Genomic DNA, 15,148 nt, shown 5'->3' with positions numbered 1-15,148 from the left:
TGGCCAGGGTCAACGGCGGCGTGGTGTATTCCGCAAATATGCCCGACTGTGAGGGCGGGCACAAGCCGGCGTGAGTAGGTTAAACGTTGAGTTTTATAAGGGCACCACGGGGGGACCAGCCCCTCCCCACCCAGCACCACCCCCACCCAGCCCCACCCAGCCCTCCCCACCCAGCCCCTCCCCACCCTCCCCACCCAGCCCCTCCCCACCCTCCCCACCTAGCCCCTCCCCACCCTCCCCTCCCCACCCACTCACCCAGCCCCTCCCTCCCTCCCCACCCAGCCCCTCCCTGCACGACGGACGGACGGACATAATAATCCCCTGTGGGCTGGTGTAACCAGGAGGTTCCAATCAGTATTATTTGAAGTCTATAACTTCGTGTATGTCCTCCTAAATGACTAATACAGAATGTTCGTGGTGATGTGGAGGACCAATACCGTGCTTCCTATTATCCGCAAAGAATTACTGCGGATAATTTTGGATCATAGGATTAATAGGGCTGGATAATAATATGACCTCTGGATTGCAAGTCGAATGTCCATACCATCTAGCGTACTGTGCAATATACGTTTGTGAAAAAGGAGAAAACACGCTTACACGTATGATATGTAATTAAACAGAGCTCCCAACACCACGCAGCAGGTAACAAGGTCCGTTCGATAAGCGCTCAACTGTACGGTAATTCCCCCAACAAAGATTGATCCAGAGTGTGTATGAAGTGTTAATTAAATGCGTCCTATGGTGAAGACTGACCGGTGGCTCTCCGTGTCGTGTCACTTGGCATTACAATTGTGGCAAAAGCGACGAAAAAAAAAATCAAAGCTATTGTTGTTTCACTTGGCTATTTTAAATACCCAAACCCCATGCACAAGACTCCGAGAGCATGTCGCCAAGTGGTTAAATTGAAAGGACATGGCAGCGGAAGATCTTCATTCACTGACCAATAAACTGTTTGCATTGCATAGGAAAATGTGACAGCACAATATATGTAAAACGATCTTTAAAACATTAACTCGCAATTACATTTGGTGCTCTATTGACTATATAACAATGCTATGTTTTAGTACCCATTTAAATACAAAGAATGTATGAAGTAGAGATCATCCGTGCAAAAGATAACTTAAAAGACAAAAACAGGCCTACAGGGAGTGATTGCCATTGCCAGCTGCCATGTGATGACTGAAGAGAGAGGAGAGAGAGGGAGATTTTATAATTATTCCAATTTTTATTTACCCAAAATAACCTCATTGAGTCCCGAAACTTTTCCAGGAAGGTCCTGCATTCGGATATTTGGCTAACACGATTGACGAGTGGCATCTCGGAGGAAACCGGAGTTTATCTGAAGAAAACCCATGCACAGGAGGGGGTAACATTGAGCACGATCATCTCCTGGCCACTTTGCGGCCCCTATTTACAACAGCTGACTGGGGCCAGGTGGTCAGCCATCAAAATCTAACCAGGATTAAACCTTGACTTAAAGCTTTCGTGACTGCAGGAATTCATACTCTTTGGGTCTTTCGGTAAAGTCACGTATCTACATATCTACGTGACTTTACCGAAAGACCCAAAGAGCAGGATTAAACCTGTTTAGTGTCTTAGATTCTTAAAAATTAGGTGCATTTATGGTAATTTGATGTTAGGCTGAAGCTGAAAATATGAACAATAAAGCTGAAGTTGTCAAATGGAACACCATGGATAAAATGGTAATTTTAGACATAATTGAAACATGCCTTAGGAGTACCAAATTACATTTGAAATAATGCAATTTCGTGTTCTTTGCCAGCCCATTTCATGAAATATCAGCATTCAACAAGAAATTCCCATAAATCATGTGTTTTTCTTTAAAACATGACATTGAATTCGCTCGTGTTTCAAATGTAATTCTTCACGTGTCATATTACATCAATCTCTAGAAATACTGCTTTGGAGAATGGCAAATGAAGACAGTTTCATTACATGGTGTTTGCACTAGGGGTCAGCAACACACTGCAGTCACATAAAAAAAAAACATTCCGATTGCAATGAAGTTGAAAATCTGTTTGCAAGAAATTGGCAGCCATCTGTAGTGCAACATTTTTGTGAATCACCCACGCTTCGCTAACTTGTCATCTACAATAAACAACTACAATATCTCTTACTCAAATTTACTTCAAACAGACTGACTTCCTTTCTAAAATCAGGCAAAACTCAAGGAAAAAAATAATAATCCACTTTGTTGGATATAAAAAAGGCTTTCATTAACAACTGTCAACGCCACAGTACAATGAAGTGGTCATAATGTATTATGTATATGTAATATGTCCTTTGAGTGCATTCTGGCACTGGATGCAGTTTGTAAAGCATGTATGGTATGGTATGTGAGCTATTTGGTAATACGACATTGGCAGCGATGCACAAGCACACACAACAGAAACTCTCAACACATGTGCGTCAATGACACTGCCTTTAAAGGTGAAATATATCATAGTAAACGTTTTGGGAAATGGCCCTTCTTCATAACACATTGATCGTAATTAGTAGAAGCAAGTGTTGCACTTCAGGTAGCAACCAGGGTGTGTGCTTTTCACCCTCTGCTCTTATCACCTCTTGCCATACACGTGGCAGAACATTTATGTGGAGTACTGGCTTTTTTAACATAAAAATCAGTGCATTTTAGGGTTAGTAGTTTTAAGAACGGTTTTAAAAGAAGTAACTTTGAAAAAAGTTTTTAAATATGGGAAATGGTAGCAAAGGTATTGTAGCCACAAAATTATGGTCTACTTTTCAAACGTTACTTTGCTGACATATAGAGCACATGATGCAGTTATGAGACTTATGATCGATACTGTGTTGTGACTGCTAACATGTATTTTAAGTACAGTATACCGGCTGGAATATCACTTATAATTACTGGATTGTGGTACACTCCACAATTTTGGTATTGTGCTATATTATCTCACACCTGTACATATCCATAACTGCACTCATGACCTACCCTGGTATGAAGCTTTCATAGAAGAATGTAATATTTCATTCAGAAGCTGTTCCATAATTATACCGTTTTATAATAAAGCCCTTTAATTACTAAGGAAAACTTTAACGAGTCTCAGGTCTCTTATTTTCATTTGGGTTCTTGATTTTTTTTTACTTTAATGAGTAGTTGGCATGTGGGAGGAAATCGGAGTAGCCCATATATATACAATGTGGTGACACTCAAAGTTCCACACAATGAGATTCAAGAAGCCAATGCCATCCATTCATAAACACGTCATGGCCACCTAGCAGCCCAAGCCAACAGTATTTCATATTCCCAGGCAGTCCCCCATCCACGTCCTCGCGGGGTTTCACCTTGCTTAACTTCAGAGATTTTACGAGATCGGTCGCATTCATGCATGCGGGCTGACAGTTTTTTCCATGCATTGTGGAATGCATGAGTGTAATGTTAAAATATACGGCAGAGGATAGCTATGACTTTTTTAAACGGCATTGTACAGAAGGTATATTCAGTTTAGGCAGAGGCTTTGAACCCAATATTAAAAACTTTGGTTGTTAAATTTCTGCACATCGAAAGTTTAAAAAGGTCTCACAGATATGTATTGCCCATGTTTTATACATTAAAATTAATGTTAAGCTTTGATTAAAGCAACCACACACGTAGTTGGTGCCAAACCGTTTCTAATATTTTAAATAGTCTTCTTCCATATGTCGATATAACAATAATACATTTTTGCCACGGACGACAAGGTGGTAATTTAGTTTGGCATGGCCTTGCTTTATATCATCACTATTCAGTAGTGCACCGGCCTTTGTGTATGCTCATCGCTACTTTCCAACTGGCCAGACCTGCCCTTCCAGAAATGGTAGCCCAGAAGAAGGGGAGTTGTAGTCAGTGTAAGGCCTCAAGGGTGATTGATTTGCCTCAGGAGACAGCATTCCTTTCCCCGGCGTAATCCCCTATCTTCAACACCCCAATCTAGCAGCTCACCTGGTGCGTAGCGTACAGTACGCTCAGGCACTACATTTTCTGGTCCCACTAAAGCAATGGGATTTTACTTTGTTCTCGAGGCTCCGCAGTTGAAAACAATGCCGCAAGTTCCCTAAATCCCACTGCTTCTGTCTACTCAGCAGTGCCTACACCACAGTTAGTTGATCAACAGGTTGTGTGCGGTGGGGTAAAGTGTGGGTACTCTCACTTCTTCCAACACGTTCGGCTTGCGTGGAAGCATAGGCCAAATACCCTATAGAGGGGCTCTGTCTAATCGAGGTCCCTCTGCCAGAATTGGCCTAAAAAAGAAATTTCAGTGCTGTATTTTCTTAAAATCCTTTATCTTTTTAATCTTGAGCGTTGGGTTTAAAACCATCGGCGTTGTTTTTGCCTCATTTTATCTTCAACTATCACTTAAGCTTAAATTCCAATCCAATCTTTATCATCTCTTTCTATTAATTTGTCTGACGATTTAAGATTGCATAACAAAGAGTATATCTTAAATAAAATTTTAGCTCCTAAATGAAGTGATTGAATTAAACTGTCAGAGAAAGCTGAAATATGTTTTTCTTATTAAGGTGCCACGCATTTGAAACTATCTGCCTTTAAAGGTGCCCAATAGTTTTACAATTATTGCTAATAAAAAACAAACTAGGTATTACACAATTGTCTTTTTTAAGAACAGAGGGATGCTACTGTCAATAATGATCTCTTGAAGATGACGGATGGGATTAAGCAGGTAGGCAAGCCCCACATTAGGTAAACTCGAGGAGGATCAGTTGAAAGGTCTGTGGACAGCAACCAGAGCCTGGGGCTGTTCCCAGCCAGACTGGAGGATCGGGGCAGTTCGTGTGTCTTGAAGAGACCATGCTAGCGGATAATGTCATGCTTGCATGTCTTGCAAAAAACACCTTCTTGTAATGAGTTTGTCGTTTGGACCGTAGAGTCATTATACTACCTATAGAGAGGTCTTCATGTTTAATGGTGCCAATGGTATTTTCTGCACTTTGATTACCTTTTCTTTAACAATTTTAGTTATCCTTCATTGATAGATGATACTCCCTCAAATCATGTTTTTAGCTGTCATTCAATGGAAGGTAACGCTCTCTGTGACACGTGGCATTTTCCTTCTCAGAATTAAAAATTTCATGAAATCGACTTTATCCAAATTACCTCAACCAGTCTCCAATTGACAGGAAGGGTCACGCGTTTGAGCATTTGCACAAGGCAATTGAGTTTAAAGGCGTGAACTCATGGTCACAGCAATTTTGAATGAGAATAAATATCTGAAAAATTGTACCCTTGGTGATTATGAATGATTAAAGTGGATTATAAAATACACTGGCCAAACTCAAACAATTGAAAGCCAACATTGTGTTTATTTTCATTTTTCTTGGCTGTTTTATTGCTAAGAAAACTTGCATTATAAATAAATTTTTCAAAATACCTCCAACATATTTAGGTGGCATTGACGACTTCGATCATGTTGATATCATGATGTTGGTACTTTTTAAGCTTTGCTTTAAACAAGGCACTATAAAGAAATATATAAATTAAGCAGTATGTTGTGGGGTTGTTTTTAAGTACAGTATTAGAAGGGATTTCATCATGGCTGTGACGTATTGTATGACACCGAGCTGCCCATTCACACCCCTGGGAAATGTTGATACTCGATTGAGAGTTGAGACAAATGACAATGCTTAAGGGCATTGTGCCAAACAAGACCATTCTACATCACTCTGCTGAATCATAACATGGCTTCAGTAGTCCTGTTACCTGTACTCCAGTACAGGTAATTCTCACATGGGATTGCATCACTTCATGGCCCTGAGCACAGCAATAACAAAAACATCAACATTGCAGAGAATTAGTACAGAGTCCTGTAGGAACTAACAAATGAGGTATTTATCTGCGTAAATGAAACACACGTGAAACAAAAACATGCACAAACATAATATGAGACCAAGAAGCGCCAGAAAAATCGTGTTAGGTACAACTGCAAGCAAGGTATATATTTTAGTATAATAGAGACATAAAAACGTGCAAATAAAAAGACAGGGCGAATATGATGTGAAAGTACGAGGACCAAAAGAGCGGGAGTGAAGGGAGAGAACTAAGCTGTAAATGAGCGGCAAGGCGAGATTTTTTTTTACCAAACAAAACTTTAACTAATTTAAAATTTATTAGGAATAAGGAAGCACCTGTGAGAGTATGGGAGGGGGCTAGCAAAACTAAGTGGTCCTTTTGGGTAATTGGAGGATTTGTTTAAAAAGACCTAATTTATGAAGACAGGCCAGTTATGGTCTCTCCGGATATTCAAGGCGGACAGATTTGAGTTAAGGTACAAGTTGCAATAATGCGTTCTATAGGGGCGTCATGGGCAAAACGGAGAGCGGAGTGGTAAAATTGTATGAGGCATTTTCGAGTAGATTCGGAAGCTAGGTAATAGATGGTGACACAATAATGATACACATGGGCAGGATGGGGATATTGTTATATTTAGGTGTAGTCGAGATTTTGTTTCTGTATAGGAATGCATTTAAAAAAAATCTTATTGGCCATATGATCAATGTGTGTGGGTCTACCAATACTTTACTTCACAAAATTACGCTGTAACTACTTAGGTGGTCCTATACTAAAACAACTTGAGGGGAAAAATAGTATTGTTATTCACTTTCACAATGTCCCGCAGAAATAACTGGACATGCTTTCTTACGTGAACTGTCGAATGTGAGCTGCAGAGCATGCTTATTATAATACTTATATCCAGCCACAAAGGGTGCACTGGAGACTATCACCAGTTGCACAACCTCACAAGTTATGTGAAATATAGTAGTAATACGAGTGAGAACGTACAAGTTGAGCATATTTCTCTATAAACCCAAGCCTGGCCGTGATGAAGGACAATAGAAAATGATCTGGAGAGCTAAGCAATTGAAGACGGAGCAGAGGGAGGAGAGAAAGTGATAGCAAAGAGGCAAAAGAGAGGGGTGTCCAGAAAAGCACACACAATTTAGGTCATTAACAAGCCATGAAAGCATTGCCCCATTCTTAAACTACCAATGCTTATGGTTGCCTCAATTATCAAGCAGCAGACATCAGACTGCCAGAGACCACATCAAATGTCCTTGTCAATGGCCCATAGACCACCATCGAGATGTGCGAATGAGGAATGCTACAATATTGTGAAAGATGTGCTGTTTTACAATCCCTAGTCTCCGTGAAACTAAATCCACATGGCCCTCTGTGGGATTTTAGCATTTTATCATCTCACACCCAATGTTAAGTCATAACTCATTTTAAAGAGACATAGATAGTTAAAAAAAACACGTTTATTCGGTTGTCATGTATTCGAAACAGAGAGGCAACCAATTGCAGAAACTGATCCTCTAGCTCGAAAACATCTGGTAAAGCTATTGTGTGTGAACTCTTAGATGTGGGTGACATAAAGCAGCTGACACAATGTAAGTGTGACAAGGTACGTAATTTTACAGGCAGCTGGATATTCCAGCGGTTAGTACCCATGTTCTTACTATTGAGGCTTTTTACACTGGGCATTGGGATTCCATTGCCCATGGTATTTCCAGAAAGTTAACATACATTCATTAACTGTATTATTTTACAGGCAACTGGATATCCCGGTGGTTAGTACCCATGTTCTTACTACTGAGCCTATTTACACTGGGTATTGGGATTCTCATTGCACATTGCATTCCTGAAAGGCAACATACATGAGCTGCATTACTAATCATTGTGTGAGAGCTCATTAAAACAAAGGTGTTTTCCAAGGAAAACATGGGGTTTAATCTAAATAAAGTACGGTGTATTATCACGCTTTTATTTTATGTTTAAATGCCATAGAATTTAAAATCACCTTACAACACAATCCATAAAATGTAAAACACTTCAGGCATAGGCGGAGTTTGACTTCTATATTTGGGGGGCGGGGGGGGGGTCACTTTGTCCCGCACATAAGAAATAGCGGGTGGATAACATGTATTTACGTATTATCTTAATTGTAAACTATTGGAAATAAATAAATAACGATTGTAAAGAAATTAATAACTCCACCCATGACTTAGTAAAAACAGGGAGGAATGATAAATATTAGGTAACAAATTTTGGATAACCTTGGAAAACGATACAACGTTGAGCGCGCTAGCACACACACACACAGTCCAGACACCAACGAAATCTGGGGAAAAGTTCAATGTACAAGATAGATAAGAGGGCCAGTGCAGACCGCCATCAGCCCAACCCAACTAAAATCAACCAGACCAGCTACACCCCAGCTCCAGCACCCCCCTTAAACAGTCCCAGTAGCTGAGGCAGCACAACCACGGCGCAGCACAGGAAGACGATGAACAGACTCCCTTGCTTCCAAGATGTAGCGCAGACGGATACATGAGCAGATTTACATTTAATATATGAGAGTAAATAACTGGAATAAAGGTCTAGGTGATGAGATGTTAATGGATACTCAAAATAAATATAACAAATTATTTCAGAATATAATGCACAACTTTATTTTCAATTAATTTAAGAGGGTTTTTGAATAATCTTAAAACAATTGCACGAGAAGATTAAGCCAGATAACCAAATATTTATATTCAGCAGCACGTTATTGTATCCTCTGAAATTTGAGATGCACTTTTTTCCCCTGTAAATGAAAGCAATAGTCGGGGATACATCTTAAAATCTGGTAGGTATGTATGGCCACATTTGTATAATTTTATTGACACTGGGTAAAAATTTGGGGTTTGTCTGACTTTCCCGAGCATTGTATAATTCATAATCAGTGCAATGTTGGTGAAGATGGGGAGCATAGACTTGGGAACATAGAAGTAGGGTACAACGAGTGGATTTGTTGTATTTAACTCTGCTGCTCACCACATAGCTCCACAACCTATAACACCTCCTATGCATGGTGGTCACCCATCCAAGCACAATGCAAACTAAAACTAGCTTAGCTTCTGAGATCTGACAAGAGCGAATGCATTCCGGGGTAATTTGGTAATAGGTCAAATCGTAAATTGGTTACGTAAAAATTAATGTCATGTAATTGTATAGTCTTTCGCATTTTAATCTACATAATGGAGTCATTTTTTTTATATAAACAGTTATTTTTTTGTTCTATTTAATAAACGGCAGTGCCCTTTGTTACTTTGGCGATGAATGGCTTCTAAGATGGATGACTCACGCAGCATAATAGTAATAACCAGAGCACATTTCAGCCAGGGGGAGCGCCGCACTACAATTATGTTTTTTTGTGCGTGGAAATTACATTTTTTTTAGGAGATCTGCAGGAAGATATCACTCAAATCTCGCGGAACAATACAAAAGTATTGTCATGCTGTCCCAGTTGTTGACACGTCCTGGGTCGTTCCCTTGTAAATGTGTGCCACATGGTTCTTGATAGCTTGGTTTGTGATATGGCCGACAATGATTGAAGTCTGCTTCAAAATAAAAGCTAACCCTGAAATCTCATGCTTTCCTAAACAGTAGGCACTCAGATAAATAGCAAGAGAATCTGCCAGCCTGTCGGGACCTACATAGGCATGCTCCATTATTATTTCAGTAAAAGAGAGGACCATGGCTGTATGTATGTTGAACTTCTTCATCGCCGGACGTAGCCAACCGTGCTAATCGGAGCTGAAGGCAATTATTAAAGCTGACTTAAGTGTAAATGCTTGTTGGTCAAACAAATACAAATTGGTAAATGATGTGATTCATTTAACTTTGTAGCAGGTGCTTAATGTCTGATTGCTGCGGGTTTTTCTGGCAGACGTGATCTTTGTATGTTGGTTCTTGTTTATGAAGTGTCAGTACTGTTTTTGGTAAATTTTCCAAATTGTAATTGTATTTGTTCTGTAAAATGCAGAGTTGACCCTGCTGTATTGGGCAATATGAATTCCGTAAGTGAGCTGTATTTCTAAACAAGATAACAGCAGAACGGAGGAACCATGAATCATTAGAAAATGGATAAAAAAAATAACGTAACAAAGCCCACAACTTTGGAGTGCCTGAATTATTCGTGCAACTTAAAAGTTTACGGTTGTAACGTTGATACATTCCTATGGCCCAGTATTTTTTGTGAGTTTTTGTTTTACAAAATGTTGATTCATATATACAAACAGTGATTTGTATTCCTCCTTCATCTGATGACAACCAGACTTAAAACTACTCTGGTCACCATTTTTGACATTCAACATTTCAGTTGAAATCCACTTGGGGGGAAAGTCAGAGCCCAGCGCGGACCACTGCTCAGGGAGCTCGGTTTCCTCCTCTTAACCCCCCTTCACATTTCGAATTGTTTGAAAATGATAAATCACTTAATTTCTCCGCTTTTCAACAATTGCTGTTTGGTTGCTGGCCAGAAAGATGTTCTTATAACCACCAGCTAGGGATTACTTTATATGCTGGGCTAATTTTGAAAAAAAGAGGCATTACTCCAGAGAGGTTCATAAAGTAAAAAAAATCCCACAACAATTTCAACGTTTCATAAACCATTGCTCACACCTTTACTCACGGCAGCCGTTATGAAGATGCGCATGTGTCCCGATCATTATTAGTAGTATAACCTACTTTTGGAAACTTCCATGAACCTAACCCTGACCACCAACAACACATTTCGTTTTTAGTTTTCACATGTGGCTCATAGTACTGAGTTGAGAAATTGCCTCCCATTCATCCATGTTACTATACATAATCCAACTCCTCAACTGCCCAGCAATGGTGTAAGTGCACTACTTTATTTCCAGTCCCGGCCTGTAGCATTTGGGTCAATTTGCATCTCTCATTATGTTGTAATAAAACATTTAAATACCACGTTTGTACATTGATATGAGTTGGGATTTAAGTGTGTGTAGAGGACTGTTTGAAATCCACAGCTATCATTTTAAACTACCTTACTCGGAAGGTTGTTCTGTTGCTACCCAGAGAGCAAACACACACACACATCTAAAAAGAGGCAGCAGCATGCATCAGCTGCAGTTTACAACACAACCTGACACTTAAACAACACTGCAAGTAATTAATTCCGTGAATCACCAGGGAAATTAAACAACACAAATCTGCAGTTTATCAGATTTTAAATCTGTCATTACTATTTATATAACATACATGCAGTGTGGAATGTAGTTAATAATACTCGACGTTGGAAAACAGATTTTAAGTTATTTATTTTTGTTAATACTTTGCACGTAAAACAATGCATACAATACACAATATATATACAAAATGAATAAGATGAACGTACACCATATGGCTTAGAATTGTTTAAGCTCAAGAGTAATGAAATTCTTTGGCCAGAAATCAGTCACTGTGTAAGCACTTGGGGTTTTCCATTGCGATTACGTTTTATTGTAAAATGTTTAAATATAGAGACTATTTAGACTTCATATAAACATCTTTGGTGGGAAAAAGCAGACTTCCATCCCTTTTTGCATTACTTGGTCATTGCAATAGCATTCTTACAATACTGCCCAACCAAAGCCCTTAATGGGACAGAAGGAATTCCATTGCATGACTTGAGGGGAGCTTGCAATGACAGAACATCACAGATAAATGCTTATCTGCAGTCTTCACTCTCGGCTACTTTAATTATAGTAGGGAAAAGGTTTATCTGATTATTGCAATAACTGAAGTGCTAATCTTTATATTATTTATTGTTATTGCTTGCTGTCATAAATATTGCACAGGTTGTGATCTATTCTGAAGTCTGCTGTGTACGTTTTCGGGATTGTACTGTGGAGCTCTCCGAAGTGTTTTGGAGTTGTACCGAGTTTTGGAACCGAAGAAGCTCTCAGGACGTGGAGCAAAAAAATCAGACATCATGGCGAACGACATACGATACAATCCGAAAACACATTTTTACTTAAAACTTTCGTGACTGCAGGAATTCATATTCTTTGTTTCTTTCGTTAAAGTCACGTAGATAGAAAAAGAATAATAAAAAAAGTTAATAAAAAACCAACAACAAAAAAACACTCATGTAGACTGTAGCCTGGTTCTTAATCGGAGTGAGTGTACTGGCAGTCTATAATGTAGACTGTAGCAATGATTATTAAGCTGGGTGAGTGTACTGGCAGTCTATAATGTAAACTGTAGCCTGGTTTTTAAATTTGGTGAGTGTACTGGCAGTCTATAATGTAGACTGTAGCAATGGTTATTAAGCTGGGTGAGTGTACTGGCAGTCTATAATGCAGTCTGTAGCCTGGTTCTTTACCTCGGTGAGCATACTGGCAGTCTATAATGTAGACTGTAGCCTGGTTCTTAACCTGAGTGAGCGTACTAGTAGTCTATAATGTAGACTTATTCTTGCTTCTTTCAGTAATTTAAATGTAATAAAAATAAAATAAAAAATAAAAATATAAATAAAAACAAAAGCGCTAAGATACCAGTCAGCAACATCAGTAAGGATGAGCATTTTGAGTTATATATCAATTGAAAAAGAGAGATGATATCGTCATCCTTTCAGCCGACAAGGGCAATGCCACGTCACCATGGACAAAACCGTGTACAATAACACAATTCAGGACCTACTTAATGATGGTAGTTACACAACAATTAAAAGAGATCCCACCAACAGCCTCGTTACAAAAATGAACAGTATCGTCACTGATTCAGCTTCATTAATTTAATAGACCGAACTGTTTTCCTTTAAACCTTCTGCTGCTAGACCACCCAGATTATATGGCTTACCAAAAACCCATAAAGAAGGTACACCCCTTCGTTCGATCGTCTCCACCATTGGCTCACCCACCTACAAACTGGCCCGATATCTGTCTGAGACCTTGCAGTCATTCACTGGTAAGACCACCTCTTCTGTACTTAACTCAGCTCACCTGGAATCGTCAATTAAAGACATGTCACTGTCCCCAGGTGATTTGCTCGTTAGTTTCGATGTAGTTAATTTTTTCACCAAAGTTCTGGTGCCCGATACCATCATTGAAGATTTGGTCCAACAAGGATTGCATGTACTCTTGGTTCTTTCGGTAAAGTCACGTAGGTAAAGAAAATAAAATAAAATTTCTTGCTGTGGTTGTCACACCTGATGATGATTGCTTGTGTTGCAATCGAAACGTCGTGATTTAAATTCGTTTTTCTTTACCTACGTGACTTTACTGAAAGAACCAAGAATATGGATCCTTGCAGTCACGAAAACTTCAAATCTAGAAGGATTGAATACTGATGTACCGGCTCTGGTGAAACACTGCCTCACCAATACATACTTCACCTGGAATGTAACATTTTAATGCGGCTGGTTCACACGAAATGTATGTATCTAAGATGATGGTACTTTGCAAGGCTACTGGCTATCAACAAAGATTCGTTCATCAAGCCATCCATATATACAGACACAGACACAATTTCAACCGAGAGGATGGTTATAAACTCAGCAATCATTGGAAAGATGCCATCAAACACTTTGGGTCATGACTTGATTTGTGTTTTCTTGTCAACCTCCACCGTCAGCAGTGTGATTGCCTGGCGGCCCTTTTAATTGGTGTAGACCAGACATGGGGAAAGTACGGCCCGCGGGCCGTATACGGCCCGTTAGGCTTTTTATTCCGGCCCGCCGAACTTGTCCAAATATTATTATTAAATTAAATGTTACCTTCCTCCTGTAATGCCCCCATTCCCCCATTAGATGGCGCACTTAATGTAATTCAACAAAACATAACTCCGAGTTCTCTCCGAATTTCACGAGTCCGTTCTAGACCCCACAGCTTTTTAAAGAGTTTTAAGCACAGAAAACATAATTAAAATTAGAAAAATCATTAATTATACAAACTTTTCAATAATTTCCTTCTTCACTTCGATTTAAATTTTCTTTAAAAACTTCTTCTCACCAACATTACCACTCATTACCACTTTCTCCGAAGGCAAGTTTGTAAAATAATATATGGTACAGACAGCAGACATCTTGTGTCCGGAGATCAAAAGCTAATTTGAAAAAGTCAGTTTATCACGCAGGACTGTGACTCGCCGTGTGGAACTGATTGATAAAATTATAGCCAGTCAATTAAACAAAAGTGTGATTCCTTTGAATTATATTCACTAGCACTGGATGAAAGTACAGACGTAAAAGACACTGCTCAGCTCCTCAGTTTTATCCGAGGCATTGACGACAGTTTTTCAATAACAGAGGAGTTTTTGACCATCGAGTCCCTGAAAGGAACAACGCGGGGAGAGGACTTGTATAACCAGGTATCTGCTGTCATCGAAAGAATGACGCTACCTCGGAGTAAACTTGTCATTGTCACAACGGATAGATCGCCAAATTTAACTGGAAAAAATGTTGGGCTGCGGAAAAGAATCCAGGATAAAGTGAAAGAGGAAAACCCTGTCCAGGATCTTATTTTCCTTCACTGCATCATCCATCAGGAATCCCTGTGTAAGTCTGTATTGCAGCTTAATCATTTTGTGAATCCAGTGGTAAAACTTGTGAACTTTATACGAGCAAGGGGACTTCAGCACCGTCAGTTTATTACGTTCCTGGAGGAACCTGATGCGGATCATCAGGACTTGCTGTACCACTCTCGTGTCCGCTGGTTAAGTTTGGGGAAAGAGTTACAACGAGTGTGGGAGCTGAAAGAGGACATCATCGCATTTTTGGAGTTGATGGGGAAATCTGACGAATTCCCTGAGCTAAGCGACAAGAACTGGCTTAGTGACTTTGCGTTTTCTGTGGACATATTTTCACGTATAAATGAGCTGAATGTGAAACTACAGGGGAAAGATCAGTTTGTTCACAACAAGTACAAACATGTGAAAGCCTTCAAATCCAAGCTCACTTTGTTCTCCGGACAAATTGCGAACAAATCTTTTTCTCATTTACCCACACTTGCCATGCAGGAAGAGGCACCGCGAAACGCAAACAAATACAGCAAATCACTTGAGGACCTGCACGGAGAATTCTGCCGTAGGTTCTCTGATTTCGAAAACTTTGAACAGTCACTTCAGCTGATGTCCTGTCCCCTGTCACAAGACCCTGAAAGAGCACTACAGGAGCTGCAGTTGGAACTGATAGATCTTCAGTCTGACTCCGTCCTAAAGGAGAAGTTAAACTGAATGACTTTTATGCTTCACTTAACAGAGCCACGTTTCCAAACCTCCGGAGGACTGCACAGAAGATACTGACTTGTTTGGCTCGACTCATGCGTGTGAGCAGACATTCAG

The sequence above is a fragment of the Lethenteron reissneri genome, chromosome 20 (genome assembly GCF_015708825.2).
Source record: "Lethenteron reissneri isolate LAM-NWPU_2019-01 chromosome 20, ASM1570882v1, whole genome shotgun sequence".
Classification (NCBI taxonomy): domain Eukaryota; kingdom Metazoa; phylum Chordata; class Hyperoartia; order Petromyzontiformes; family Petromyzontidae; genus Lethenteron; species Lethenteron reissneri.
The sequence above is the reverse complement of the archived record's forward strand: the minus strand, read 5'-3'. Positions refer to the sequence as shown.